Source organism: Hevea brasiliensis, unplaced genomic scaffold (assembly GCF_030052815.1).
Source record: "Hevea brasiliensis isolate MT/VB/25A 57/8 unplaced genomic scaffold, ASM3005281v1 Scaf524, whole genome shotgun sequence".
Lineage (NCBI taxonomy): Eukaryota > Viridiplantae > Streptophyta > Magnoliopsida > Malpighiales > Euphorbiaceae > Hevea > Hevea brasiliensis.
In genome coordinates, this window is record NW_026615056.1 from 24726 (window position 1) to 31641 (window position 6916).

General features: G+C 38.1%; 1 pseudogene across 1 annotated transcript; it reads left to right on the top strand.

Moving 5' to 3' along the window:
- The first annotated feature begins 356 nt into the window (after positions 1–356).
- On the top strand, positions 357–6580 carry LOC110669914 (uncharacterized; annotated as a pseudogene). The gene is made up of 7 exons (XR_009146963.1): positions 357–1059; positions 1384–1671; positions 2034–2226; positions 2374–2475; positions 2574–2645; positions 2772–2888; positions 4947–6580. The product of XR_009146963.1 is annotated as an uncharacterized LOC110669914 (transcript).
- Positions 6581–6916: the final 336 nt, after the last annotated feature.

Here is a 6916-nt window from a genome sequence, read left to right on the forward strand (position 1 = left end):
CTATATCAATCTGCGTGCGGTGAATTGATTTTTTTTTTTTTGTCACTGCCCTAAAAATATAATCCTATTTCATTGTTTAGATTCATTGAGAGGGCAGGATTTTTTTGGCGAAGTGAGAACAATTCAGACGGGTCTGGAGGTCTCTTTTCACTGGTGATGGAATTGGAGCATTTGGGCGTTTGGAAGTTGTGAATCACATGGAAGAGCTATGGAAATAGCATGATATCTTTGTAACTACCTGTCTTGCAAAAATTGGTCATCTGTTTGAGTTCTGTTGATTTTTTTTTGTAGAAATTGTAGAACTACGTGGACTGATCCTTCATTTTGTGATGGAGTGCGTAGGCGACCTTGGTGCGGTCCAAATTATGTAATAACTATTTTTTGTTTGTTTTAAATTCTTTTTGTTTGTTTTTCAATTCACATTTGCATTTCACTTGGCTTTTGGATTTTTGTCATTTGAGCAATATTGTGTAATAAGGAATTGATGTTATTGTCCTTAAGAAGTCATCCTATGACCCATATTCTTTATTGTTATCAAATGTAAGAATTCATCTTAAGGCCCCATATTCTTAATTCTATTATTCATCCTCTCATTTTCAATGAAGTCAATATTGTTTTCATTTTTTCCTTTGTTGAATACTCCCAATACCTACTCTTCATTATGATTCAAAAGGATTGTATGTTAAATTGTGCAGTATATCCTTTGCTGCATTAAGATATTTTGGTAATTTGATTGATTCCATTCCATCAAAATGTTATCACATTACTCTTATCTTTGTTATTGCTCTTTTCTTATACATAAATATCATTTTGCCCTTCTCAATTTAGTTGGGAAAACGACACTTAAAAAAAAAAAGAAAATTGAAATTGAGGAAATCCCAAATTCAAATGTGGCAGCGTTGGTCAACTGGAATTTTTCAGCAAGGGAGCATTGTTGGGCATCATGAATAAATTGTGACCAAGAAGAATAAAAAATAAGAAAATGGCAGCGTTTTATGACGCTAACTCAGAAAAATAAATTAGCTTGGAATGAGTGTATGTATAGAAAGTCATCCTCAGGTAACAAGCTGTCACACATTTAGTTCACTTGATTCTACTGTATTATTGGTTTTTCTTTCACCATCCATTGGTTGCTTCAAAATGGCATTATTAGAATTCCCATTTTTTTTCATTTGAGGCTCACTTCTTGCTGGTTCTTTTGAGTTGGTTTCAGGCACGATGTCTTTTTTTTTGTTCTTGTAGATGAAGTACAATATCATCTGAACTAATCCAAGAAGGAATATTTGATGTCTGAATATACAAGCAGACACCAAAGAGAAAATTAAGGGTTTGTATTTTAGTGCTTGAAAATTGGTCTAATAATAAGTTTTTGTTGGTAATTAGCTAGCGAAAACGGTTTTGAAGGAGAGCGATGAAGAGCCAGGGGTTGAGAATGAGAAAGCAGAGTCCGCTGCTCTTCCTCCATCTGAGGGGGTTCCTGAAACAACAGGTAAAGAAGAACCCGCTGCAGATGGTCATGACGCTGTTAATACCCAACAGGCTTCTGTTGAGGATTTGAATACAGATGATGCTGAGAAGAAAGAGGAATCGGAGAAACATTTTGAGGAGGACAAGGATCCCGTAACTGACACTGAAACTGCCTCACGCAAAATGGAGGTTCCCAATGATAAGGTGCGCTAAAATAGCCCCAAAATGGTAACTAAAGTCTTCAGGAAAATGAATTATTAGAAGGGATTTTGAAGGTGATGCTGTAAAGTCTTACTGGGATCAATTGACTTTGAACTATTTTTAGAGTAGGAAATGGTAGCCGTAATTGTACCACAATGCATAACAGAAATGATTGATATTGCCGCTAACAAAATATATAACCAATTGTATAACGTGTACAGAATATATTGTGGCAATCACATTATTGTGATCCCAGTGCAGCCATTTTGCTGTTTCTATTTGCTATTTTGATGATTGGATTCTTTACGGAACTTGTTTTTCAAAAAAACCTTTGACAAATATGTTGCGTAAATACTGTTTTGCAGGTTGGGGTTCTTATTGGAAAGGGTGGAGATACTATTCGTTACCTGCAGACTGCAGTATAATTCTGGGGCAAAAATTCAAATCACAAGGGATGCTGATGCTAATCCTCAATCCACAACAAGGCCAGTAGAAATAATAGGGACTTTAAGTAATATAAAGAAGGCTGAGAAGCTCATTAATGCTGTCATAGCAGAGGTAGCTGAATTAATTTTATTTCCTAAGTACAACTTCCTTGTGTTTTTTCCCAGTTTTCTTTTTCTTTTCTTTAACATGCTATGAGTTGATTTGGAGATTATGATACTGATTTTCTATCATTCCCTAACATAAGCATGATTATTGCAGGCTGATGCTTGTGGTTCCCCCTCCCTTGTAGCTAGGGGCCTACCTAGTGCACAGACCGGTGTAGTGTGAGAACAACTTGAGATGCAAGTTCCAAATGAGAAGGTTGTTGGTTACATTTATAGCTGACGATGCATGGTTATTACAGTAAATACTTATTTGATATTTTTTAAACATACTTACGTAATCAGTCCTTGTACCAGGTTGGTCTGATCATAGGCAGAGGTGGGGACGCCATTAAAGCTCTCCAAGCCAAATCGGGAGCGCGCATTCAGGTAGTTGATGTCGTTGGCCTTGCATTGAAATTTGTTTTTGTATAGACTAGGCCTTGATTGTAGTCGTTAACATTGTTTAGAAAGTGTTCATCTTAGGAAATAACTAACAAGCCTATTTTCATTTAGTTGATACCTCAACATCTTCCAGAAGGGGATGGTTCCAAAGAAAGGACAGTGAGAGTGACTGGTGATAGAAAGCAAATTGAGATGGCTAGAGAAATGATAAAGGATGTTATGAATCAGGTTTGTTATTTACGTTTCTTAGTTTCCGCACAATTCAGGCCTAGTTCCTTTCAGTTGTAATTGCATCTATTTGATAGCTATATTGGTTAATATTTGAGTAGTTTCTAATTGTATTCTTCAATTAATTTTTATGTTGATAAATTTTGTTGAATGGTTATCGCTATCAGTTTTAATCCATTGTGAGACACTCTAGTCATGTGAAATTAAGAATTGAAGAATCCAAAATGCGATATTGGATATTTGCTAGTGATTGAGTGGTGAATTTTGATGTTCCATATATGATTTTCTTTAATTCCTTGGTCAATGCATGTGTAGGATCTCATGAGCTGTACTCATGCGCCATTAGTGTTTCAAGTTGGCAACATGTTATGAATGTGTGCTTTGCTTTCAGCACCTTGTTATTCATGGTTTTACTTTGATTAGTGGCATCTCATTGAATATACTTTTGTTAAAAAGGGTTGATTTGGCATAAAAGTGATCAGCTTAGTGGTGCTTGCTTAACAATGATGTTAGGTATATAATTTATGCGGTGAATGCAGAAAGCAACTCTTTTTTTAAATATTTAATATGATTGGCATCATCTTTAAGAGCAAATTGAAGGGGAAATGCAAATATGTAGTTGTAGATCAAATCTTGTTTGACTGGATCAATGAGATGATGGTCTATATCTCTGGCTTTGCCAAGCTACATGCAGTTGTAGATCATGATTTGTTTTGTTTGCATGTGTAGCACCTTTTTGTTTATTTGAAGGAAGGTTGTGTCATAGTTTTCTGTGGGAATGAGAGCTAATTAGTTGATACGTGGGAAGTTGTGGTATTGATGAATGATTCATTCCAAGGTCACTTGAATGCTCTTAGGAAGATCATATATGCAATCCAAGATGTCGGTTGCCACGATTTATTTATGATGAAAATGCCGATTTCGAATTGGTTGACCTTAAAAATGCAGATTTGGCTTTTGCCTTTCCCATGGGGCCAGCATTGCTTTCTCGGTGTAGGAATAGACAACCACCATTCACTTTCATCAACTGGAGAGATATCAGGCATTAAATCTCACAATTGCTGGATGTTAATAGTTGGTAAGATTGCTTTGAGACTTGAAAGTTAAAAATCATTCAGTGAGACTGTATTGTATTAACCTTAGTGCTCTTTAGTGCCCCTTCTATGAATGAGACATTTGTTGGAAGAAGTATAATTCGCGGTGAAGTCATAGTGTATGAAGTCATTTTCAGATTGATACATATATTAATTCATATCTATTGCTGTGCTGAACATATGAAGAATGTGGTACATGTTCTATGACATGTATTGGGCTGCTGCAAAGTTGCAATAAAGGCTCAATTACCAAGTTAAGATCAGTACAAGAATATGTTTTGTTGCCCTTGTAACGTGCTAGTTTTCCTAAATAGAGTAACGTGATGTGTTGATGAGTTAGCATGAACGAATGATTTAGGACGGTCATTTGGTTATTATGAAGATCTTGACTCTTGAAGCATTGGTGTCCTATTAACTCTGATAAATTTTCAACTTCAAAGGCTCCTCCTGAAATTCTAAATGTTTCTCTTTTATGGATTTTCAGTTTTGAGTTTACCTTTTATGCAATTATGTGTTGGTCATTGTGGCAGTGCAGAATTGAACTTGAGATTATAATGTTTGCAACAGTTTTGCAGTTCAACATGATTGTTTCTGCAGTTCATTTTGTTAGTTATTAGCATGAGTTTTAATTTTATAAGATTGTTTTCCATTGTTTAGTTGCTAACTGTTAGGATATTGATGGTTAATATTATAATTGAAGCAATGTTTATCCTTTTTTTTATTTTAATTTATGTTTTCTGTTTTCAATTCTTATGGTTCCTTTTGTATGCGTTGCATGCATGCCTTGCGTGTTATTATTGTCAGGGTTTTACCCAGGTGTTTGCTTTGGAAAAGGAGACATGTTTTGCGAATTTAAGCAGCTACTGTGCCTTACTCGTACTGTTTATTTTAATTTTTTTAATAATTCCTTTTTATTGGATAATTGCTTCTTACTAACTTTATTTTTGTAATATGCCTTGTGTAGACTGTGAGGTCATCACCTTACTCTGGCAGTTTCAACCAACAGCATTCCTATCGACCCCGTGGACCTATTGGTCCATCAAATTGGGGTCCACGAGGCCCTCATTCATCACAGCCAAATCCTTACGATTATCATCTCCGAGGACCTTATCCTTCTCAAAGTTCACAGTATCCACCTCCAAGTTATGGTGGTTATCCTCCCCAACAAATGGGCCCCGAGGTAACTTTGGTTCTGGTTGGGAGCAAAGACCTCCCACCATGCAGGGGCCAGTTCCGCATGGTGGAGTTTATGACTACGGTGTCCAGGGAGGCCATGTATCTGATCACCCAGCGTCTGGCCCAATTTCTACTCCTGTTTCTGGGCATGCTCCTAGCCCGTCCCCTACCCCTGCCATGTCCCATTCCCCATCACAGGCAAATTATAATTATGGGCAGCCACATGGTCCAGATTATGGGCATCAAGTTCCTTATTCCCAGGCAGTACCTTCTCAGTAGGGCTATGGGCATGGATATGACGAACCAAAGTATGACAATCATGCTCCAATGCAGCATCCTTATGGACATGGAAGTTCCCAACCAGTATATCCACAAGCCAGCAATCAACCAGGCTATAGGGCGCAGCAGCAGTATGGAAAGCAACCATCATGTGGCATGCCATTGCAGGGACCACCTCCCCAATCATATGGCCCTCCTAGGCCTAGTCAACCTGGTGATATGCCATATCAAGGTCCCATTCAATCCAGTCAATCATATGGTCCAAATGTGCCACCTCAACAGCAGTATCCTTATGCATCAAGTGGGCAATCGTATCCTTCAAATGGATCTGCATCAGGTGCTGAGGGGAACAATCAGGCAATGCCTACTTCTGGCCCCGGCTATCCACAGCAAGGTAGCCAGCCAGTTCCATGTTATCTCGGCCTGGTGGACAACAGTCAACTGGCTATGTGCAAGGTCCAACCAGTGGTTATGGATTATACCCATCTTCGCAACAATGTTATCCAGAACAGCCAGCTTCAAACAATGCAGGTTATGGGTATCAAGGGTCTCAAGATCCTGCTTATGGCAGTGGCCCTGGGGCAACCTATAGTGCACCACCAAGTGGCCAGCAGGCTTATGCTCAGCCAACAGCAACTCAACCAAGTTATGATCAGTGTTCCTCAGTCAGGTGCATATGGAGCTGCTCCAGGAAGTGCACCAGTTGGGTATGGGAAAAACCTTGTCTCCCTAGCGCACTTACCCTCAATATGACTCAACTCTGATATATGTTGCACCGCTCTGAGAATTTAGTTATAGCTTGATGGCGAGTTTGTACTGCTGATGCATATTGAGCTTTTGCAGTTAAGTATTACAAATATGTTATTATCCGGGTAGTATTAGCTTTAGATATTTGACTGTTAGGTCTTTTTCTGACTGCCAATCGAGCACCAAGATTATGTATCTGCATGATGCTGACTGAGAATGCATCTAAGTTTCTTATCATTGTCATTTTCTTATTTGCTATGGTCGTTGTTTTCTTTTTCTTTGAAGTGGGCTTTTTGTGTGGATGGATTGTATGATTTGGATCTGGGGTTTTTATTTAAGCGAATCATGAGCAGCCAAAGGAAAACTCTTTGAAATGGTGCTTCTTTCTAGTGTATATTTCTGGGTTTCTATTTACAGGCTTCGAACTTCACATTTCATTTGTTTAGTAGTAGTGAATCCCATGAGAAATTAACTAGAAAAGTAGTTGAATAGGACTTTAGACCCGTAAAAAACATTGAAAATTGGAGGCATTTGTAGTTGAAGACGAAGAAAATTAGCCTTTATTTCTGTTTCTTATAGCAGTGGGTGGTTGGGTGAAGAGTTAGCCATCAGGTCTTACGAATGAACAGCCTTTTCCAGGCCCTAATGCCTATCATTAGAAGATTCGCCACTACCCCGAGTTGCCAGTAGCTATTAAATTCTACGTTATAAAATTGGGGAATGCTAGCTACA